At 40.9% G+C, this 25,320-nt stretch overlaps 1 protein-coding gene and 1 pseudogene across 2 annotated transcripts in view; one reads left to right on the top strand and one right to left on the bottom strand.

The window, feature by feature from the left end:
* Nucleotides 1-25,320, top strand: part of CRADD (CARD and death domain containing adaptor protein) — a 170,868-nt gene that overhangs the window by 92,544 nt on the left and 53,004 nt on the right. The gene's annotated exons all lie outside the window — the stretch shown is intronic.
* Nucleotides 6,481-9,662, bottom strand: LOC123780536 (large ribosomal subunit protein eL20 pseudogene; annotated as a pseudogene).

Below are 25,320 nucleotides of genomic sequence, written 5' to 3'. Positions count from 1 at the left end.
ATTTATATCGTAAGACACATAAACAAACAAAACCCCGTAGATGTTAGCGAAGAGCTGTAGTGTGTAATCACAGGGAAAACAAGGAAAATGGAATATCAAAATGATAAAAAACAGACAAAGACTGTCTTGATTTCTTTTTTAAAGGTTCACTTTGGGCAATCTAGAACAAATTGCATGATATTGATCCTTGAGATGGTGCTGTGCAAGCAAGCAGTTGTAAATGAAAGTAAGGATCCTCAGGAGGTGGCATGCCAGATTAGACTCTTCCCTTCTTCCCTTCCTTTCTTCCTTGTTATTATTCTTTTTTAAGGTTTGTTTATTTATTTGAGAGAGGGCGGGGAGGGGTAGAGCACAGGGAGGGGTAGAGGGAGAGAGAGAATCTCAAGCAGACTCCCTGGAGCCCCATGCGGGGCTCACTCTCATGACCCTGAGATCATGACCTGAGCCAAAATCAAGAGTCTGACGCCCAACTGAGCCACCCAGGAGCCCCTCTTCCTTGTTATTTAACTGGTAACCCTATCATTTGATAGAGGATTCCATACAGCTTATAAACAAGTTGAATTAATCTAGGCTCAGTGGGGTAGATTCATATTTAATTGAGCTACTTTATGCAGATTGTTGACTTTAGATAGACAGACTTTATTGAAATCAAAATACCATGTTTATGGCATTCCCCCATCTAGCCATATAGCAACTCTATCAAAAAAGGAAATGAAGTTTTTTGGCCTGAGTTGTTTGTGGTAAACCCCTGGCGGTTCCTGGTATTTATTGCCTTCTAAGTAATTATGAATTATTTGTGTCAGCATTCCTCAAGCTGTTTTCTGAAGAATTCTAAAGATGCTGGAAAAGTTAATAGGTGTCATCTCCTGAGAGCACAGTTTGGGAAATGCGGCTCTAGTAATAATTTGTTGTTAATTTTGCTAGGGGTAGACATTAAGTTCATTGATCTATGATTTAGGGAATCAGACTCTTCCATCCTTTTCAAAATATGGATTGTTTACTTTCTCTTTAATTTTTCAGAGTATTCCACATCTTTATACATATCTGTCAGTTAATTCAGCATCCTAAACAGAATTCATCTTGGCTTGGTAACTTGAACTTCTTTAAAGGAGTTAGGCATATTCTTTCTAGTTTTGGGCTTTGATCTCTATGTATACGTTACTTTGTGTGATTTGAGGAGGAATTAGACATAGTATGTATTGTGTCCAATAGCTTAAGGTAGGAACAGTAATTTGAAGTTACATATAGAGAGTTTTCACATCAATATAATGAAGTGCTTTCTAGTAATTTGGAAGGTTCAAGCAGAGATTATATCTATTAGAGATATAAAGAGGAGGTTCATACACTGGATGGATGTTAGAGAAGACCTTATAACTCTTAAGAGTCTATGATTACAGACATTTCTGTTTCATACATAGTCAAAAATAGGAGAGTTCTTGGGTACAGTCAAAATCTTGGAAGTCAAAGACTGTTTTGTTGTGGTACCATTATTATCCAAGAAAAGCATGTGCTGTCTCCTTTTTTGAAGAGTAATTGCTGTCTTGGTTATTCAGAGGGGATGGGTGGTTAGACAGTGGATCTATTTTATGGACCCTCCAGTTTATTCCAGTGAAATGATTGATTATCACCACTGCCTGCTCTTCGAATAGCACTCTTTTAAGTGGTTTTTATTGATCTTCAAGGAAAGGAAGTCAAATTTTGGTTAGGAAGCTGTTTGCATATAACCTGATTATGCTGAGATTAAAGCTCTGCAGAAGTTTGAAATAAAATGAAATTAATCTTGCTCTATAGGTAGATTGGAAACAATGCTTGTGAAGTTTTTGCCAGGAAGAAGAGCTGCAGTGTTCACTTTTTCAAAACAAGCAGTGGTTCTCGGAAAATAGCTCATTTCCCCACAGTAATGAATAAATTAGGAATGGGATTAACAGGATTGTATTTTATTGTTGAAACAAAACATTGTCAGAAGTTGTGCCTGGGATTCGGGACCAGACTGAGTGAATTTAGAGGCAACATCAACATTTTAAGAGTATAACAGCCCTCCACCAAAACAAGCAAAAATCCCTTCTTTTCTTGATCAAATGCATATAAAATATTTTCCACCCCCCAAACCCAAAAAGAACGTAACAGGGAATAGTTTTATGATGTTTAGTACGCACTTGGTGCTTAACAATATGAAATAAGGGACTGGTAAAGTATGACTGTTGAATAACTTGCACAAAGAATAATGTTGGGGTAACCATTATATGGTCTTGCTTGACTATAAGAATTATGGGACACTGATTATGATAGTATTGACAGTTAGGAAATCTTTTATAGGATTTTGTCACCTTTCCCTCCCTGTTCCAAAGTACTTCATAGTGGTGATCATATGAGTGTTATAAAAATGTGTTCATCTGTCTCTTTCCTAGTCGATTGTAAGTGCATTCGGTGCCATTATGGGCTATGTCTTAGTCATCACTGTATTGTACTTAGATCCCACCGCTATGTGTAGCCACTAGGCTGACGCTCACAAAGCTCCAAGGGGACCCTGTATCGTGATGGTCCCCTCTCCCACATCTGTTCAACTCTGCAGTCGTCTTAGCCAAGTTCTGTGGCTGTAACAAATGTTGAATGAACAGAGGGAGGAATAAATGAACAGGTAAACCATTTTTGTTCTGTACTGGCAGACCCTTCTGGAAATAGGACTGACCAGTACAGGCATTGGTATCCTATGTATGTGGCAAATGTGGCATGCAGGCATTGTTTCCTGGGACTCACGATATGACTGCAGTCTTGCCTCCCTTTCTGGCTACTTTTGAAGCCTTTCCTGCGATTCTCCCCATTCTAAGATACAACAGCTGGTAGGTGGTCTCCCTTTCTCTCTTACTCTCTTTCTTTCTTCTCAGTATTTTTGGAATACCTCACACATGCCAAGCATAGCATAGCATATCATATTATATCATATATATGTGAGTGTGTGTGTGTGTATATATATATATATATTTTTAACCGAAGCATTATACATATATATATATATACACACATATATATACGTATATTATACATTATACATATATATGTATATATATGTGTGTGTATATATATATATATATATAATGTATAATGCTTCGGTTAAAAAACAGCAACAACACTGTGCTGGTATAGAAACAGACACAGAGAACTACCTTACACGCACTCACACAGAAATAAAGAGAAAGTGCCAGGTTTCAACCCATTGTCCATGGTTCTAAATCTCACATTCCTTCCATTATACTCTGCAGCCTCCCTCAATTGTGCACCATTTTTGCCCTTTCATTTCTCTCTGACATCCCTGTCTTCCCTCATCTGCTGTTCTCCCAAACACAGACTGAGGTTGCTCCTTGGCATACCACTTTTCAAAGGATACTGAAGCTGTGTTCATCCTATATGATATCCCTGGTGTTCAGCCCTGTTTAACTCTGGTCAGCACTAGGCCATTTCCCACTTCACTTATCAGACCTTACTTAGTTTCTGTGTCTCCTGTTACTTTCCAGAGCAGGTCTGAACACTGTGGAAGAATTCATCTTTCTACCAGGCTAACTGTGCCGTTCTTCTCCAATATATTCTATGGTAACTCTTTTTGTTTTCTTCCAGAGAGGCAGCATTGTGGGGTGGTTGAGATCATGGGCTCTAGAGTCAGAATGCCAGGGTTCAAATGCTGACTTTTGCTTCTTCCTGGCTGTATGACCTTGGATGAATTACCCCAGTATCTCAGCTTCCTCACCTGAAAAGGGAAGGTGAAAAAGTACCACCATCCCAGGATTGTTGACTGTGGATTTAATCCACAAAAAACCCTTAAAGTAAAAAGCCCAGAATCAAATCCTCAATAATGTCAAGTGTTGTTTTGAATAAAGGCCAAGAGCCTCACTCATAGTTTAAGGCTCCTCCCGAACTGTTTGGGTTTTTCTGATCTTTTTTTTTTTTTTTTTTAAGACTTCATTTATTTGAGAAAGAGAGCGCACTAGCAGGGGGAGGGTCAGAGGGAGAAGGACAAGCAGACTTCCCACTGAGCGAGGAACCTGATGTGGGGCCCAATCCCAGGACCCTGAAATCATGATCTAAGATGAAGTCAGATGCTTAACCAACTAAGCCACCCAGGTGCCCCTGAAGTTTTGATTTCTATTCATTCCTCCTTCCCCTCTGGCTTCCTGTGTCCTGCCTATTCCTCCAGTCTGTGTCAGCCTGTGACACAGGCTTTGTCCATTCCTGAGCCTGTACCTCGTCTTCCCCTGCATCCCACTGTCTGAACGGGGTTGCTCTTCCCTGTCCACTTCTGTCAGCTGGTCTCCCTTACAGAGCTTTAAGAGCCTTCAAAAGTCCCTTTCCCTTTGTGAAACCTTTCTTACTAAGAAGGAGAGAAGTGAGTAATTCCCTTGCTTGTACCTTTTCTGAACATACCACTTCATCTCACCAAAACACAGTACCACTGTGAAGTGTGTTTGTGACAAGAAAATCATTTGATTTCACTCTTTGCTCTGTACCTGAATATGTGCTTGGAAGATCCGCATTCATTTAGGAAAGGGTACTTGTTTCCGTTTGTGTCCACAGCTCATAGAGAATAGGGGCTCTGACTTCACAGGCTGCTCTCCCAGTGGTGCCTCCATCTGTGATTAGTAAATTCCTGATTTGGAGAAGAGGTCATTTAAAATCAATTATCCACCAAAAACCTCACCCCTAACATGCATTCTGAAAATGGATGTTTAATGCTCTACTCAGATCCAACATTTGAAAGGTCATCTAAAGCTTTCTCATCTTGGGTCAGGGATATTTTAATTTCTGTTAACTAAAGATTTTTTTCCTCATGGTAGATGTAGAAAACACCAATGCTTCTTCCCAGCCACCCTCCTCTTCTTTTGAAAGCTTTCATATTTACGCCTGTACATTGTTTGACCATACCTTGTACTTCAAGCCCTGTGTTGGAGGAATGACTTTCATAGTTACATGGTAGGAACTGTTCGGATCCTTAAGAAAAATCTGCTACTGAATAGTGCATAGTCTTCTCCTTTGGAAAGATGACAACAATTATAGTGATTTTGCCTGTCATTTAAAAATAAACAGACTCTGAACCTGTCTGGATTTACTGGCTTTACAGAACTAGACTGAAAGTACACCATGCACCAAATTATGGCAGAACAAATTCTTCTTTAGGACATTTATGGTAGGTTGGGCTTTTCTTTCTTTCTTTGTGTCTCATTACTGGCAATAATTTCTGAAGCATCAAGCATTCTCCACCTTTGTATAAAATTAATCAAATGCGGACTCTTAGTGGCCTTGAGTTATTTTTCCTCTCTGTGTTGGATCAAATCCTTGTTGTGACTGCCTTATGGTGTCCTAGACAGAGGTGGGTGGGTATTCCTGAAGAGCAGTGTGTATTCTATGAAGAATGCATTTGGATGCATTTACATGAACGTTGATGAATGAATCAATGAAGGAATGCAGGCATTTAAGGAAAATTCTGTGTCTTTAAGATTAGTTGTGTAAATAGGATGTTTGTTAATGGAGAAGATGGGGATATTGCTGGAGCAGATGCCCTTCCTATTACTAGATGTTAACATTTTAATTTTACTTTAATTTTCAAACTGATCTCTCTAACATAATTGCATTTGAACTACACAGCAATCCTGTGAAGTTGGTAAGGAAGGTATTTATTACCTCCAATATACGAAGAATCATTCCCAAAGAAACCAGGGCTGATCATGTTGGCTCCAATCTCCTGACTGAACTGAAATGGCAGTCTTTCCATTCTAAATATGGTGATTTCCCCATTCGATCAAAGAGTCTCACCCTTGGCTCAGAAGGCCCAGGGTTGGGTGAGAAATTCACATTTTTGTCACATACTCCAGGAGACGAATGGTGATGCAGGTGTGTGTTGGACCACACTTTAAAAAATGCACTCTATGCCATATTGTACCTTGGGTTTCAGCCTCTTTTTATTAAGTGTAATGTATTGAAAATATCATTTTTAAGATGGCATGTTTAACTTAAGAGAGGATTGAAAAGTTCACTTAAGTGTTGTGTCAAAATCCGCAATGATACAGACACAAGGTTATTACAACATTGTTCATAATAGCCAAAGACTAGAAATCTTCCAAATATCCATCAGTAGGGGTCTGGTTGAATAGCCAAGTGGTACATTCATAAAGAGGAATAACGTGCATTTATAAGAAGGGATAAGGAAAACCTCTACATCTTGCCACAAAGTAATCTTTAGGATCTATTGTTAAGTGATAAAAATAAAATGGAAAAAAGTATTTATAGAGTATCTACTTGTAACATAAGGAAGAAAAATACAAACATTTATAATAATAATATATAAATATTAATATAATAAAAATAACACTTATGTATATACGTGTATAAGCACACAGAGCCTGTACTTCAGGGTAAATTTTTGTTTTTTTGGTTTTTTGGTTTTCCCAAGGAGTGTATTTGGGCACACCTGGGGACAAGGAGACTCTGCATCTAAAGGAAAGTGTTGGGTCTCTTGGTGGTGAAGTGGGGCTTGTGCTGGGAGGTAGGACCTGGTGGGGCAGTGGGAACTTGATCTCCCAGTCGTGGAACTGCTTGACTGCCAGTTGGCAGCACTTACTGGCTGCAGTGTCTTCCACCTTCTTGATCTGGGTCAAGGGGGCCCAGGCACAGTGCTGGGCACCCAGGTCTCCATAGCTCTAGATGACAGTGCCTGTAGTGGTCAGGTCCCCATACTCCGGTGCATGCCATGGGTGCTACTGCAGGAGTCCTAGCACAGCCAGATACCCAATTCTTCACCTGCAAGGGGAATTTGTCCAACACCTGTCCACAGGAGACCATTTCCCCTGAAGACTTTATCTTCTTCAGCTGAGACATAAAATACCAGAAGCAGAACTTGGTGACAACATGAGTAGGTGCAAAGATTCACAGGTGATAGAGGGGTGGAGTGTGGCATTTGGGGGTGGGCAGGCAGCGCCCCACCACCTTGTTGTCTCACGGTGTGCCTGAGGCCTTCAGGGCACACTCTCCACTTTTGCTGCCACCCAAGAAAGGAAGGTCCAGGATAGGTTCTTTATAGAGAATTACAGCTAATAAATGCAGAAGGACGCTAGAAATAGAAAACCACTATTTTCCAACATCTACTGAAACAATGGAGGTAGGCAACAATCATTAATGGATGCTAAAATCTGAAGTGAAATTGGAGCTTTGTAATTGAGAATCAGCGTGACATTTGAACCCAGCGATCGCTAAAAGTAGAATAGCCAAATATTATACTCCTCCTGATGTGATCTGATTGGAGAGAAATAACACCACTTATGCAGTATTCTGCCCACATCCATTCTGTACGAACTTGAGTCAGAATCTCATCAAGATTCAATATCTACCTACTAGCTTACAGGAAATACAGGAGACAGAGGGATATGTTCAACAGCACCACATGGGTACAAATCAGCCAAGTCCAGAGTGTGGGGAGTTCATTTTTTTTTTTTAAGATTTTACTTATTTATTTGAGAGAGCAGAGTGAAAGAGAGAGAGAACATGGGTGTGGGGAGGGGCAGAGGGAGAAGCAGATGCCCCCTGAGCAGGGAGCCCAGCCCCATGTGGGGCTCGATCCCAAGACCCTAAGGTCATGACCCAGGACTCTGAGATCCTGACCTGAGCCGAAGGCAGACGCTTAACCGACTGAGCCACCCAGGTGCCCCCCAGAGTGTGGGGAGTTCTACAAAACTAATGACCCAATTTCTTCAGCAAATGAATATATGGGGAAAAAGTAGGAAGGGGGAATGGTTAGAAGTTAAAAACCTTAGGACACCTGTAAACCAAATGCCATATTTGGACTTCATTTGAACAAAAATAATATAAAAATACCTTTCTTTTTTTTTTTAAACAATAGGAGAAAATGAAACACAACTCTATTACATGTTATTAAGAAATTATTGTTAACTTTATTGATCTGCTAGTGGTATTATGATTATTTTTTTAAAAAGTCTTTACCTACAGAAGCACTTACTATTGAATTGATACAATGCCTGACATTTTCTTTAAAAATACTCCATCAAAAGAAAAAAATGTTTAGGGAAGTAGATGAAATCAGAATGGTAGGATGTAATAGTTATTGAGATTTGATGATGTGTCATGGGGGTTCTTTACACTTCTCTCTACTTTGTTGTATATGGAAAATTTGCATAATAAAGAAGATCAAGTTGTGCTATTTTAGAGGCCAAATCCTGGCAAAAGGCCTGGATGATAGCCATTATTTGTATAAGTCAGAGAGAGTGGTGAGTACTCACTCCCTTTTCTCCTTCCTCCCTGCCTTTTTGCCTTTCTTTCATTCCTTCTGCTTCACGGGTTCTTTACTCCACCACTATGGTGCTACCAGCCCTTCAAGATTTAGACACTACTGTTCTCATTATCCAGATGAGGAAACTGAAACGGGGGGGGGGGGGTTGAAGTTTCTTGCCCACAAACCCACATCTGTCTATAACCAAAATCCGAGTTCTTAAATGCATTATTTCATGCTGTTTCCCAGAAATAGGCCTTTGATTTTATAGGTTTTTCTATTTTTATTTTTAATTTTTTTATGGATAAATCTTAAACAGTGAGTAAATAAGGATAGATCAAATGGAGTAGCATCTGTGTATTCCTTGTGTGTGGGAAAGATGCGAGGTATCTTTCTTATTGTCATAATTACAAAGGCCTAATCAACGGCAAAGCAGTGATGGGACTGGAGTATGTAGCAATTTTCTTCGTACCATAAAAAAGTAAAACTCTGTAAATTGTAACTTAAAGCCACAAAATAAGGTTTACTTATGCTTGTTCTTCAACAGCAATATTTGATCATCCTTTTACTAGAAATGGAGGCCAGAGAAAAATGGCTGGTTTCATTTCTTTTGTGCTTTGTAACATGCTTTTAGGATTATCACAATAAAGAAATGCTCTAAAGCAAACAAATAAAATCCTGAACTTCCCCGAGCCACGATTTGCTTTACTTTCTTGCAGAATTATTTGGCATTTGTAAAAGCCAGGTGTGCCCGTGGGCATGTGCGGCCACGTCACTGTCATCTGTCGCGTGCGATGCTCTAGACGTACGAGATAGCAGTCAGCAGTCGGGGAATGCTAGCAAGCCACATCCCTGAGTTCCGGCTGCAGGGCGTGCGTGAGTCATACCCTCCGCTGTGCAAGATCCAGTGTGACTTTCCAAAATACCTGCAGTGTGGCACTTCGTGGCTGATCCCACGTGATGTATGCCCTAGAGGTGTCTGACTGGAATCTTAGGAAATTATATTAATGGGTTTGACATTGTTGTTTCCTTCAAGAATCAAAGCACTAAGTATAGTCAAGCTGAATGATAAAATTTTACCCATACCCAGGGCATGCTAGCGAAGGCATCAAAAATGGATAAATAATAAATAATAAATACCGCGTCTTGCTGTATGCCGGAAGCTAGCTGTACCAAGTCCTTTAAATACCTACTAATGTTTAACCCTCTCAGCGATCCTTTTATAGCTGAGGTAGCTAAAGCACAGAGGTCACGTGACTTGCCCACGGTTGCACATTTAGTAAGTGGCAGAGCTGGGCTCTAAACTCAGGCGTTGTGAGTCCTAAGCCTTCGCTGTCTCACCACTGTGCAGTCTCGGAGCACCAGCAGAAAGTAATCCCACCCGGTAATCCATGCTGCCATGACTTGTGCCTTTGCAGACATTACGGCGCAGTAAAAACCTGGGTTACACGCCAGACCTGCATCTTATAGTTTGACAGATATCTGAAGCTAAGCAGGAAGAGACGAAGAGATTGATCAAGCACATGTGGCAAATCTTTGGTATTTGATATTCAGTACACAGAGTTGACGCTAGAACACAGGGTTCCAGAGTGACTTACTGTCCAGTGGGAAACTGAGCCGGCCTGGGGACCTTTCAGGACAGTTAAAGCACCTAAGAATGGATATTCATTCAAGATTATCAGAAAGAAGTTAGGTCAGAAATGAAATGAAAACAAATAGTGAAGAAATATCATTTTGGTATAAATAAAAAAATTTCTCCTGCTTAGTAAAGGGAGTGCCTGTTCTTTCCTGATTTGTTGGAGAAGCATGGAACCTGCATACTTTGAAATCCTAAAATCTCTTTAGGCCCAACTCATTATTAATGTGGTGTACTTTCCTCAGAAGAGTGATATTTTCGAAAATGCTGTTTCTGGCTCCAGTCACGTGTAGAAACATTGGAATGAGTCCAACATGGTGTTTTGCCTTTTTTTTTTTTTTTTTTTTTAAAAATAGGAACTGTATTTGATCATGCGTATGCTACAAACACCTCTAAAAATAATTTGCAGTTGGCAAGCTGTTTCTTTAGTATTTTTTCCCGGCCCAGGAGAGGAAGCTTTAAAATTTAAATCTGATCACCTTAGTACCTTTGAGAGTAAGGACAAGAAACTTTGCCAGCTAATATGATTGGAATATGTTGTATTTATATAATAATTGAGACTGACTCAAACTGATTTTCTCTGGCTAATATCAGAAGTAAAAATTAGAAACTTAAAATTGTGTCTCCTCCAGAAGGCAGTAGGCTTGAATCACTGGTGTATCATCTTCCTCATCTTCCCAGGCCTTGACCTGTGAGTTAGAAGGCAAGGATGCTTCTTTGGAACTTCCTTAATACGTTCTTTTACCTTTCAGCGTTAAACCACAAATGCTCTTGGCAGCTCCTGGCAGAACAGGAAAGGAGGCCAAGGAGCAGATCTATAAAAGCAGAATGATTTGTTCATGGAGCCCTTTGGTGAATGAAAGAAAATAGATTTGAAGTCTTGGCAGTACCAGCACTATTTATTAAAATGCAAGCTCATGATAATAATATCAAACAGAATTATGGAGGCATAATGATACCCCACTTTACAGGTCATTAACTCAGACATATGTTTGGCTACCAAAGAGAAGCTGGGTAGCAGAGCAGACAAGATTAAAGAATATTCGAGATCTAGTCCTAGAGCTTGTGACCGTGAACCAGTCACTTAACTCTTTGGCCTTAGATTCTGTATAAAAGGCTTGTACTTGATCTCAGTGATTATGTTCTACTTCATCAAAATGGCATGATTCTAAGTTCCTATGGGATATCCAGGTAAGGTGGGGCAGGGAGGAACATTAGTTTTGGGTTTTGCCTTGAAAGGAAGTGTTGGGGAGGCAGCGGGAAATAGCAGAGGTCACAGACTCAAATGCCTGTGTAGGCAAATGAGTGAAGTGAATTTGATATAGGGGAAGTACATATCCATATTTTATGTAAAACCCCATATTTTTGAACGTTGACAAGTCTTTTTTTTTTTTTAATACCCAGGAGTTGAATTGCTGGATCATGTAGTTCTATGTATGTATGTATGTATGTATGCATGTATGTATGTATGTAGTTTTTTTAGTTTTTATTTAAATTCCAGTTAGTTAACATACAGTGTAATATTAGTTTCAGGTGTACAATTTAGTGATTCAACACTAACGTTCAGCACCTGGTGTTCATCACAAGTGCCGTCCTTAATCCCCATCAGCTATTTCACCCATCCCCACACCCAAACATTGACGAGTCTTTCCATTTTTATCAAATCACTGTTATTGGTGACCCGTGGCTGGCCAATGGGCCTTCTGCTTTAGACTTCTGGGATAGACTCCATATTTAAGAAGTAAAGGGCAAGGTTTTGGATTCTGACAAACCTGAGTTTGAACCTTGGCTCTGCCCTCTAATAAATATGTTAGCTTATACATCTCTATTGAACTTCTTAAATAAAGTTTCAAGTTTCTTTATCTGTAGAAATAAGAATGGCAGTACCTTTTTTGTTGGATTTCCTAAAGATTACATGTAGCACTGTACTTAACACATAGTAGGCACATTCTAAATGTTAATTCTGTTACCATTGCCATGGTGGTGGATCTTCTATAATTTTTCCGTTTTTACCTTGATGGCCAGTTGCTCAACGTTTAGAAAAGAATGATAGATGCCAGTGCTTCTTCATAGATCCCGAAATTGAAATCTCTACAACGTACATTTCAGTTCTTTAAAAATACAGATTTCATCTTTAAAAGACCCCATTTGGAAGGATACTTTTTCTGTTTGCCAGGGGATATAGGAAGTAGTAAAATCAAATAGATGGTTGGTTGCTCTCAAAAACCACTTTTGACAGTGAGGAAACACAACACCACATTTCCTCCTTAGGAAAAGTCTAGTGGCTGGAGGTCTTGCTGTGATGAGGGTAATTTCATAGTTTGATTATTCCCAAGGGAAATCCATTTTGAATAGAATTTGCTACATACCCTACTATGTGCAGGGCACTATTCCGAGGGAGTAATATAAAGATGACTAAGACCTAATGGAATTGTCATGTACAGGACTGTCTTGGCTCTTTAGGTTACAGTGTGTACAGAGCTGTGTATGAGTTCACGTTGAGAGGCTACACACAACTTCCAGTGATGCGCTGTTGTTCAAGGTAACTTTGAAGTCTCCCTTTGGAATTTGCCTTTAGAGCCCTTGGCACATTTTGCTGAAGATTTTTATACTGATGGTATTCATTCTTGGAAGGTGGTTTTGATCTGGGAGACTTGCCAAGAACTCTTCATGACAAAGTCTGCCACATAGATGGTGGTCAAATTGGCTAGAGTAATTTCTGGTTAGAAATGGGTCAGGACCAGGGGTGCCTGGGTGGTGCAGTCATTGGGCGTCTGCCTTCGGCTCATGGCATGATCCCGGCATTCTGGGATCGAGCCCCACATCAGGCTTCTCCACTGGGAGCCTGCTTCTTCCTCTCCCACTCCCCCTGCTTGTGTTCCTTCTCTCGCTGGCTGTCTCTGTCAAATAAATAAATAAAATCTTAAAAAAAAAAAAAAAAAGAAATGGGTCAGGACCATAAAGATTTATGACAAGTTTTCTTGTGTGTCACATAGACTGATCATAGAGATAAAGGCAGTTCCAAAAGAGGCATTCTGCAAGTTTTTTGCTCAAAACGAGTATCACTGGAATATACCTGTAGCTTCCCAACAGGGTTGCTTTGAAAGGAGTGGTAGACATCTGTCCACATGTTATAGTATGTCTGCGTAGAGAGCCTTGTACTTACCTCTTAGCAAGCTGAGTTTTGTTTTGTTTTTCCCGTTAAGATATTATAGCATTCTGTGAAGCTCCAGGATAGATTTCCTCCAAGAAAACGAAACAAATTAGATCCGTTCTGAGAAGACGTTAATGGAAAGAAATACATGTTTATACCAAGTTCTTTGAAATTATCAACTGGGAAGGATTGCCTCATTGTTGACCATGATTATTCTACCATGATTTAGGACAAATAACTTTCCTGTCAAAGTGTTTAACAGTAGAATTAAAGAATTCTGTGTTGTGGCCTGTTGAGCTCATTCATTCATTCCACAGATATTTTCTGAGGCCGAATGTATGCGAGGCATTATCAGGCACTTACGATGATGATGAAAGATATTTCGTTTCACTTCAAGGAAGCCTGATATGCAAGAATACAAACTTATTCAGTAACTGACTTGAGTATAATTAATAGTACTATTATCAGTTATCCTACTTTTTCCTTAAAGGACGATTTAGAGTTTCATGGAGTGGTGAGCCTCTCAGGTACATTTGAAATATTGTTCATCTTAGAACCATTGGAACCTGTATATACTCTTGAGGAAATATATCTTTGCCATGGCACCTGGTCACCATGTGTGTGGTCCCCCAGGTGCAAGGATTGATCTCAGAGCACCTCTGAACCAAATGTGTCACTGAGCCCATGTTAGAATGATGTTCTTGGTTGTAGGGGAGGCTCTGAGGCTCTGAGGTTGTTGTCATGCTCCATCACCTTTTGAGGATGCTGTCTGGGGAAGGAGAAATAGCGATGGTACTGGAATGTATGGACAACACTTTGCAATCCCAGCTGTGCTCTCCTCAGCAGTCATTTGATCTACCTAAGCCTCAATTTTCTAACCTTCGGTGGAGGTTAGTAACCCTGTTTACTCCCAGCATTTTGGGGGCATTGCAGGAGACTGGGTATATGAAAGCACTGTAGGGATGTTAGTCCTTGTTGCTGTCATTGTCCTTCTGATAATGAAGCTTTGGCTGCAATGAGAAGCAGCCTTCTATGTCCCTTGGAGTCCCTGGGGCTTTGTTTCACAGCTCTTAACTCTTATTTCTTCTTCCTCCTGTGGGTTATTTGTATATCTTATCTTCAGTAGCCAAGTTTTTCAAGGTTAGAAACTGTGGTGGTTGGTACTTCCCCCTCCAACCCTCCGTCCCCAGTCTATTTTCCCACTTGCCATGGGACTGACAGAATCGCCTTATTTCTCAGAGTGGCGGAAGTTTTTGTCTGAGGGTCTGAGTTCACGTTTTTCCCCTAGCAGAGGCTAAGAAGTATCTGGCACATTCATTTTTTTCAGAGGGTGGTTACTTCATCTCCAGAAAATTACCTGGGAAGCTGAATAGCATTTTAGAAAGAAAAACCAAACACAGTTCAAATTCTTTGTGTGTGTGTGTGTTTTCTTCTTCTTCTTTCATAAATTCTCTGTTTGGGGGCCTTTAATTGGATATGTCACAACATGTAAAAGTAGTCTGAACTCTTTAAAGTTCATTTGAAAGAATTCATGATCTAGATAGCAGATGCGGATTTAGAAAATCACACGCATGTTGCTTTTGTAAATTGAATACCAGCTCCCACCACTCCCCCCAGGGATCTTGTCACCTAATGGAATTTTGCAGGGACTCCTAAACAATGTGGGCTGTGGCTTGAGGTCCTGGAGTTAAGGATATTGTCCATTCTGTTACTGACGGCCACAAAGTCCACTTGAAAAATTTCTTGTGGAGTCCAGCTGCAGGAAGAACTTTGCTTCTCTGGGTAGAAATAGTATGTATTATTCTTTCTGATAACATAATGGATGCTGTTTCTTTCTTCTCTTTGGCCCCCAAGAAACTCAGAGGTAAACCTGAAGCTTAGCTATAACTGTGGTCTGCATAAGTGTGTTTATATTTTCATTGGTCTTGAATTTCTATTTTATTTATATTTTCCTGGCTTAGACTGTATAATTTGTGAATATTGATAATTTTGTGTTCTTGATGGAAACCCCCTAAAATCCTTTCTGTGGTGAATCAGGGAATGAAATCTGTGGCTTAATCCACTAACTTTTCTTTGGGCAAGGAACATTTGTGCTAGAAAAATAAAAGATTATGGTAAATTTGAAAAATCAACATGTTTCTTCAGGTTTAAGCATGCTCGGTAGGAATGGTCTCTCTAGGTCTCAAATTTTGACTAGGTATGAATTCATTATGAATAATAATCATATTTTATACCTCCCCACCAAGAAAAAAAATCACTTAATTAACAGTGATTATTGAGTATCAACATCTCCTCCAAGAAGTAAAATGTCATACACACATGCTCTCTCTCTCTCTTTCTGGTCGTACGAAGTTAATCCCTCCCTCTCCCCTTCTTTCTCTTCCCTCCCTGCACTCAAACATTGGGGTCTCTGCTACCCACAGGAACTGTTGTAGAAAAAAGTTAGGTTAAACGAAACAACCATTTTTTTAAAAGACTTTTTTTATTTTAAAGATTTTATTTATTTATCTGACAGAGAGACAGTGCAAGAAGGAACACAAGCAGGAGGAGTGGGAGAGGGAGAAGCAGGTTTCCTGCTGAGCAGGGAGCCTGATGCGGGGCTTGATCCCAGGCCTCTGGGATCATGACCTGAGCTGAAGGCAGATGCTTAATGACTGAGCCACCCAGGCGCCCCTAAAATACTTTTTTTTTTTTTTTTTAAAGATTTTATTTATTTATTTGACAGAGAGAGACAGCCAGCGAGAGAGGGAACACAGCAGGGGGAGTGGGAGAGGAAGAAGCAGGCTCACAGCAGAGGAGCCTGATGTGGGACTCGATCCCGGTACGCCAGGATCACGCCCTGAGCCGAAGGCAGACGCTTTAACGACTGCGCTACCCAGGCGCCCCTAAAATACTTTTTTTAAAAAAAGATTTATTTATTTATTTGAGAGAGAGAGACAGACAGAGAGCATGAGTGGGGTGAGGGGGAGAGGGAGAAGCAGACTCCCTGCAGAGCAGGGAGCCTGGTGTGGGGCTCAATGTGAGTCTTGATCCTGGGGCTCTGGAATCATGATGTGAGCTGAAGGCAAACGCTTAACCGACTGAGCCGCCCAGGTGCCCCTAAACGAAACAACATTGTTTCAAAGTAGAACAAACTGTGAAAATAGTGCAAATGGATTTTTTTTTAATCTCAAGGCCAGCTTCCAAAATAAGCTCTATGGTTCTAGACTGCTTGAATTTTTTTACTTAGCTTTCTTACTCTGCCTAAATTTCCAGTAATTAGAACCTTCGATAAGAGCTTTCTTTTAAGAATAGAAATACTTCTGAGACTCTTAAGAAGTTAATAGCTATATACAAGTAATTGCAAATTTTTTGAAAGCATTTTTTCCCCTCCTTACACATAGCTGAGGTTAGAAGATCCTAGAGAAAGAATTCAGTTTTGAAGAATTGGCCTGGGGAGAATTATAGTAAAGGACTTAGGACAAAATAAGGGTACTTGGGGGCTTTGAGATCGTGTAGTTAGGAAGTAGGGGAGGCTTGCAGAAAGGTGTGAGAGGATGCCCAAGGTCTTCCTCCACCTGTTTTATAATGTGCTCTAAGGCTGGCTCAGATTTCGTGAAAGGACCCATATCTTTTCTCTGCATTCTGCACCAAAGAGTTCCAAGATCTGGAATTCAGATGAGGACTCTTAGTGAATAGTTTGGTTATATTGTGGGTTAAATAGGTTTGGTAATAAAGCTTGCCACCATTTATGCTATTATCTTTATCACTTATATAGATTTCAAGTTATGATTTCCTGATTTTCACAGTGTCGTCTCATAGAACCCTAGTGTCTTAAACTGTAATACTGGTAGCAATGATCGTAGCAGGTGTAGTAGGAATATTTTCTGTGTTAAAATACAGAACTTGGTATGTGCCAGGTAGTAGTCCAGTTATGGATGTTCACTTATTTAAAGATAGAAGTTGTCACTGTTATTACGAGTTGCACGGTTTGAGTACTATGTGTGTTTTACTATTATTATCCCCATTTTACAGATGAGGAAACTAAGGAACAGAAAAGTTATGTGACTGAACTTCCCAAGGTCACACAGCTACTAGTAGCAAAGCCTGATTTGAACCTAGTGTCTCGAGATCCAGTTTGTGATCTTAACTGGTATACTGTCTCAACAGGATTGAGGTTTTCCACAACTGATATAAAATTATAAAGTTCCCCTCAATCCACAGACGTTAACAGTATATAGAATTTTCTAGGTTTTAAGTTTTGTGTCTCAAATCTTTGTACCCAGTACCACAGATAACCAATGAAAGAACAAGTGGCAAATTAATATCAACGATAACAAATGTGCATCACTGTATCCTGAGGGTTTACCCAGACAACCCACAACACACTAAATTGTTGCTGATGAAGCTAAGTAATTTGCAGTCAAAAAACAGGAACAGAAGAACTGCAACCCATAAGCAACTTAAGACATGCATGGGTGATTAGGGTGAAATTCCTTCAGTTTATAGACATTCCAATCATACGTATATGTTCTCCAACAGGACTAGGCATTGTGTGGCAGTCAGACTTCTTAGCATAATTTTGATTGAGAGTCGTCTGCAAACTCTAGGAATGTACTAATTTTGTTAATCCTAAATAATTTACTTAATATGTTATGCTACTTATTCATGCACAAAACCAAAACCAGAAATAGAAAAAGCAAACAAAAGATCTTCGACTTCCTCTTCCACCATTAGAACGGCTGGAAGAATTTAGATTTTGTCATTAGTTTGCCGCTCACGGGCAAGCCCCTCATGGCCCCACAGTTGGCGGTGGGTCATACTTTGAGAATTTCTGCTTTAAAGAAAAAATCAAGTTCATACCTTTTATTAAAGTCAGTCTGTTAAAGTGGTAGAGCTGGAATTTTCTCCATGAAAGCATTGTTTAATGGGGTTTTCTGTTTTTCTTTTTCATAACAAACGGTATTTCTCACTTAAAACAAAAGCAACCTTTCCTTGAAATAATGTCTGGGAGTACAATAACCCTGTGGGTGGGCAGTTGGGAATGAGTGGTGGAATAGGTGAAAGGTGCATGATGAGGAGCTGAGAATTGTGACACCGGGGATTCATTATACTATTTTCTCTTCTTTCTATGTCTTTGAAAATAAAGTTAACAACAACAGCAACAGCAAAAATCCTTCCTTGACCCCAGCCTACCTATTTCATTTTTCTGATCCACTTCATTACAGAGCTTCTAGAAAGAACTCTCTGTATCCCCATTTTTATTCTTCATCCTTGACTCTGTTCAGACAACTTCATTAGGTTTCATCCCCACCAGTCCACTGCTAGTGCCTCTGTCAAGGGCACCTCCGTCTTGCCATATTGCGATGGTTTATGATGGTCAGTTCTTTTTTCTCATGTTACTTTTAGCAACATTTGATATAATAGGTCACTTTTTTAATGGAGTATTTTCTTTTCTTGGCTGATGTCAACCCGTATTTTCTTGTCCCCCCCCGCGCCACACCTCATTGATGTTTCTTTTCCTCCTGACCTCTGGCTATTGGAAAGCTTCTAAGCCTGAACTTTGGACTTCTCTATACTCCTTTTCTGGGTGATCTCTGTGGGTCCTATTGCTTTATATATCTTCTGTTTGCTAACTGACAATTGTAACCCTGACTTCTAGACTTGAACGTCTGAGAGGCAGCTCGAATTTAACGCACCTAAATCAGAACTCTTCATCGCACTCCTGCTTTCTCCATCAGGCCAGCCCCTCCTTGTTATCCCCCTCTCAGTAAGTAACCCCATTATATACACCCCACTGCTTGAGGCCCAAACCTAAGCATCATCCTCGGTTGCTCTTTTCCCCTCATCTCCCACAGCCAGTCTATCAGTATCCTCTACTGATGGACCTCCACAGTTACCCACATCCATCTATTTCTCTCATCTTTTCTGATCCTACTCTAGTCCGCTCTGCAATCTCCCACTGGACTCCCATATTGCCTCCTGACCTGTCTCTTGCTTCTGTCTGCCAAAGGTAGTAGCCAGGACAGTCTTTTAAAACATAAATGTCACTCCCCTACTTAAAATCCTCCATTGGCTTCCCGCTGCACTTAGAAGAAAATACAAAGTCCTGCATGATGTAGCTCCTGCCTGTATCTGTCCCTTATCTCTTACCCCTTTCCCATGGCTCACTGATGCAGTCACACCGGTCCCTATTTTGTTCTTCAGATATACCAAGTGGGTGTCGAACCTCAAGGTCTTTGCAGTACTCTTCTCTCTTGCTGGTATACAGATCACTTTATAAGGCTTGCATCCACTCATTACTTCAGTTTCAGCTCACTAAGAGCTGAGAGAGATTTTCCCTAACTCCCCTAGCCAAAGTGCTCACATAATCCTGGGTTATACTCCTTCCCACAGCCTGTTTGCTTTGAATTTACAGAAAAGCATGCATGTGCTTGTGCATTTGTTTTTTTGCCACTAGTCTGTAAACTCCAGAAGAGTTGGTCTGTCTTGTGTGTGCTGTCTCCCCAGTGCTAGAACAGCATCAGGAACATATAGGAGGTTGATACTTACTGCGTGGAGGAACACATGAATGACTTTTATTTCTGATTCAGGATCAAGGAACTTTGCTCCCAAGGACTAATCTATATAGTCTTACCCCCATACTTCTTCCCCCATCCTCTGTCCCCTGCTCATTTGGACTCGGTGTTTGGATACTATGTAAAAGCTTGTTCAACATTTTTAAGCAGGTTAAAGACACATTGTGCTTTGGGTTCTTTGCCATTCCCAGTAGTCAGATTCTGTCAGGGGCCTCATCCACAGGGGTCTTGTCTAATTTCCCAATTTCTCAGAAAGACAGTAATAGTTCCTAGTTGCCTGCATGTCCTCTTCTCCAGGAGTATTTGAACGTCACACCATTCACCTGCAGAGCTGGAACCCTTCCGGATCTGAGCAAAGAGCCACTGAGAGCCACCAGCTCCATTCGCTCTTTGATCTCAGACAGTTTTATGTGGTTCTTATCTTTCTTTGCTTGTCTTTAGTTCTTAATTTGCTCCTTCCTTTCCTTACCCTCTGTTTTTCTTTTCATATAGCAAACAACTCATAAATTTCTAGTTCAATAAGATCGACTGCTAGAAAGGGCCTTTCCCAGTTTTATTCATTTAACTAAAAAACTATGCTTAAATCTGAATTTTAATGTGATAATTGAGCAGCCTTCCAGAAAATAGCTAGGGCAAGTGCATTGTTATCAATTTGACTGTTAGACTGGGATAGGCCAGGGCTGATGCAGAGATTTGAAGAAATGTTAGTTTTCTCTGGGGAGAGCATAAGGAAATTCCTGACCAAAGTGAAATCCTTTGTCATGTCTCAGAGTAGGTTAGTATTTTGAGAATCTTCTAGACAGGGGATAAGTTGGAATCACCAAATTTTATCTGTTTATCTAATGAGTGTAATAATAGCTATGACACTGTGTCTCTACTTGATAGAGAGCTTGGGTAAACTTGTTTTCAAGGACTTTTGGGTTCTTTCTCAGAGAATTATATCTTAAGGAAAAGTTGAGAGAAAACTAGGCTATTGGGATTTTCTTTTCTGCCATAGCTAACAGTTTTGTTACTGATATTCTTTTGCATGTAGATAGAAGTCTGTTCTTTTTGCCAAGATCATTCTTTATGAGCTGCCATATAAGTCATCTGAATAATACTTATTATACCTTCTAAGCATTAAGTATTTACTTGTAGATCATTGAAAACATTTCTGGGGCTAGACCTTTCCTTGTCAAGGGTATACTTTTTCTAAGGAGCTTTTACTTGCAGCCACTATTTCCTAAGGTCTTAGGGTTAATGGGTCTCTTTGACATTAATAATTTTCATTTTGCTGGTTCTTACCCCTTCTGCTCTAATAGAGCTCTGGCCCTTTGCAAATCTCTCTTTCCCCTTTGGCATGTCTCACATGCTCACGAGCCGCGTAGGCCAGAGATCACATGACATGCCTAGGTACCGCCTTTGCCATTTGCACTGGCCGCTGCTGGATCTGCTTGGCACTCTTGCTGCTTCTGCTGGGATCAGCCTGTCCTCTTACATATAAATGTTAGGAGCTGGGGAAAATGGAAATGCTATTATCTGCACAGCTGGCATCAGAATTTGCTTTATAAAGGAGATAATCTTGGGGAAAACACCTTGACGAATGCTTGAGGAAGAATATGAGGCCCCAAAGGCCTGGATGTTGGCAGAACTACTCTGCATGAAGTCAAGGGGAGAAGCATATATTGATTATTCAGACAATAAGAGGGCTATGTGCAAGAACAAAAGAGAGGGGAGGGTGGAGGAGGGACAGGGTACCAGTTAGGTGCAGAAGATTGTGGGGAGGACCTGGATGGCATTGTTCCCTATGGTCCCCCGTGGCTTCTCTGTGAAGTCCGCTGTGCTGGTACATGTCCAGCATGGAGTGGACTTCAGGAGGTGAACCTGGAGATGCAGACATTCACTTCTCAGTCAATGCAGGGCAGTGTGGAGACCACATTCATGCAGTCAGGAGCCCAGGAAGGGAGGGAGGCCCTGAGAACATAATCTCACCAAAATGTTGAGAAGGGCTTTCGGTTTCCAGAGACTATAGAGTTGGTGGAGAGTTGAGCCAGTTTTCCATACAACTTGAAGGACAGGACAGTGAGAGCCCCAGCTAACACATGGGTTCCATGTGGATGGTACCTGGCATAATTCTGTCAAGAATTTTCACACCATGGCCACGGGTAGCTCAGCTGCTAATACTGTATTTTATGTGTGCTTGGTGTGTTTACATATCTGGAATTCTATTAAAAATTTTTTCATTGCACAAAGGGTATTATAACGTATAAACTGTGTACCCAGAATGACATTAAAAACCAAGACAAAGGAACACATTCATCCGAACTTGTGCGGAACGTGTGGCAGACGGGCGGTCAGGGAGGAGCTGTGTGAGTGAACATCCAGAAGGAGGCGACTGCTGTTTCCAAGCAGCTTTCACAGTGGAGCTCCCAGTCTCAGCACCCTCTGCATCAGCTGGTTTTGTTTTTCCAGTCCAGCCGCATCTTCCAGGCTTTGGGTGATTGATGAAGGGGAACCAGTAAAGCTTTGCTTAAGGCCAGAAACAGTCTCTTTCTACGTCACCAAGGCCTCAGTTGGAGCATCGCCCCCTGACCTCCCTCTCCCAGCTTCCCCGAGGCTCCACCTGCTACACTCACTTGCTCTCTCCTCTTCAGTCCTACAGCACTTTGTGCATTCCTCAGTTTCTACACCTGGCACATCATTTGTAATCGGTCATATGGATTTTTCTTTGTTTCTCAGGAGATTATACCTTTCCTGAAGGCAGGAAACTGCGTCTTGTCTGTGTTTGGTGGCTCCCCACCAGTATTTGCTGAATGAATGCTGTTGGGGACATGAGTAAAAGTATACTAGAAGCAGAAGTGTTTTTGATTGATTGAGAGAGAGCACGCTCGCACGCACACGCACACGCACACGCACGAGAGGGATGGGGAAGGGACAGAGGGAGGGAGAGAGAATCTTAAGCAGGCTCCACGCCCAGCATGAAGCCCAATACAGGGCTCAATCCCACGACCCTGAGTTCGTGACCTGAGCCAAGATCAAGAGTCAGATGCTTACCTGAGCTACCCAGTGCCCTGAAGTGTTTTTATTTTTTTGTCTTTTCCCAGGTATAGAAGTGAAGAGGCAGAACGAGACATAAGATCAGTGGTGCTAATAAAGAAAATGAGACACAGAGAAGTCAAGTGACTTGCTCAAAGTTACACAGCTAGTAAGTGGCAGATGGGATCCAAACTCTGCAGTCTGGGCTTTTAGCAGTTATTCTTCCTCTCTGAGGTTGGAAGACACTGAGAGAGTTCAGATGCCAGACATGTGAAATCTGCCAGGACACAGATTTAATGTACTATTACTTTACTATTGCTGTATTACTATAATTATTATTACTCTAATAGTAATTTTACTATTACTGTAATATTGCTGAAGAGTTACACTGAACATGTGACTGATTCCTTTCGCAAGCCCATTTCCTCCAGATGCACCCCTGCTGAACTCTCAGAGAGCTGGGACAGGGGAGTCCCAGGAAGGCAGGGCAAGGAATGCTGAGAAATTGCTCTCTGCGGTCCTGGGAAAACCTGTCCACATTAGCCACCAGCTCACCCCAAGTCTGATAACCTGGCCTTCTCGGCATGGTCCCATCCCTCCTATAGCCTATAGAAGAGAAAGGGATCCCAGACACAGAGTTCTGAGCAAATAGCGTGATGGACAGGGAGAGAGGGCATGTATTTCTACCTGTCTGTGTGTGGTATTCTTATCTTAGTATGAGAGACTTGAACTACATTATTCTTTGTCCAATTAGGACCTAAGGACCCAGGGGATCTAAAGTCCCATGAGAACTAGGTATTTTTATTTAACCATTAACCAAAAATTAATATTGCCTTTTTGGGGATCATTTCTAATGGCCCCCCTGCCTCTTGATTTCAGTTTCTCAAGTTGTGTTGGTCACCATGATTTTGATGGGAGCAAGTGTGAGTCACCCATAGCGTCAGCCTTTTTGAAATACATGTTAGAGCCCAGCACACACAGCCGTGTGAATATACATGCGACCAAATGCTTCCTGAAATGTCATTTACCCTTTCTACCCAGGAAGTCCCCTGTTCCTCCACCTCCCCAGCTAGTCATGACCATGACATCAGTTAGAAGGGTCACAGCATTGAACAGTGAGCATGTCCAGGCTGCAATGTTCTTTTGCAGTGGAAACTTTCTACTGAAAGACATTTTACAGAATAAATCTTCAGTTTCTTCAGTTACTTAATAAATTGAGTCTTCCTCTTGAGGTTGTGAGAACAAAATAAAGGTATGAAATAATGACTATTTTGTTCTGGATTACTGAGAAAAATACACAGGTGGTTTAATCCATGGATCAGAATTACACACCAAGAAAAGGTCAAGTCAGAGTCTCTGTGCAATGGGCCCGTAAACAGCCGCATCAAACAGCCTGTGCCCCAGCATCCCGGGCTGTGTTTACGACCCAGTCCTTGCATGTACCAGTTTGCAACAATTCCTTTGGAGAAAATGCCATAACCAGTAGATGGTTCTGTTTTCATTAAACTTAAAATCTTTGTTTTATTTATTTGGGGACACACTGTTAAAGTGGGTATATCATTTAACTTGTGCAATCTCACACATTCTAGATTTGGGTGATTTTATTCTTGTGGTGGTATTTAGCATTTTTTCCTTCCCCTATATTTCCTGTAAGCTAAGTCATTGGATATAGAGGCTTGATTAAATTTAGGCTAAATATTTCAGGCAAGAATACTTCATAGGTGATACTGTATGCTCTCAAATGTATCACAGTAAGAGGTGCAAAAAGCTTGGCAGTCCCATTTGTAAGGTGTGGAAGCTACCTCTCCATCCTGTTTGCCCACCCAGTACTGTTTGTGAGCAAGAAAAAAAATATCCTGTATTTGAATCAACTTAATAAATAAAGTTTCTCTCTTAAAGCCATTCCACATCCACCTTTTGGCACTAAGCATCTGAAACCATCCAAAGAACTATAAGTACCTTTCCTCGCCAACAAGCTGTTAACAAGTCTTAACTCAGGAGATCTGTCTCTCCTGGCATCTGAGAAGCAGAAGTTTCAAATTACTTCCAGCTGAAATGGAAAATAAAACAAAAGCTCATCTGTGGTTGGCAGAATAAGACCCCCCTCCCCAAATGTATACATCTTAACTGCGGGACCTGGGGTTATGTACCTTACATGGCTAAAGGGACTTCGATTAAGGGTACTGATTTTGAGATGAAGGGATTATCCTGGATTATCTAGATGGACCCAATCTAATCACATGAAAAAGATGTCAAAGGGAGGCAGAAGAGTGGGTTGGAAAGATGTGACTGGAAGGATTTGATCTACTGTTGCTGTCTTTGAAGGTGGAAGAAGGGGCCATGAGCCTAGGAATGTGGGCAGTCTCTAGAAGCTGGAAGAGGCAAGGGAATGGAATTTCTCCCAGAGATTCCAAAGAACACAGCCTAGCTGATGCCTTGATTTTTAGCTCAGTGCGACTTATGTTGGTCTTCTGACCTACATAACTGTAAGATAATAAACCATAAGATAAATACGTGTTGTTCTAAATCGTGAAGTTTGTGGTCAGTTGCTATGGCAGCAATAGAAAACTCATACCAAAAAGCACTTAAGTTTTTATCTCTGTCTGTCCATCGCTCTTTCCATACATCTATCTGTCCATCTGTCTCTGTACAATAGATGCACTTAAAGGTCCTTAATACCTAGTATTTA

Source organism: Ursus americanus, chromosome 17 (assembly GCF_024610735.1).
Source record: "Ursus americanus isolate L20-20 chromosome 17, mUrsAme1.1.p, whole genome shotgun sequence".
Classification (NCBI taxonomy): Eukaryota; Metazoa; Chordata; class Mammalia; order Carnivora; family Ursidae; genus Ursus; species Ursus americanus.
Note: the sequence above shows the minus strand (reverse complement) of the source record. Positions and strands in the feature narration are given on the sequence as shown.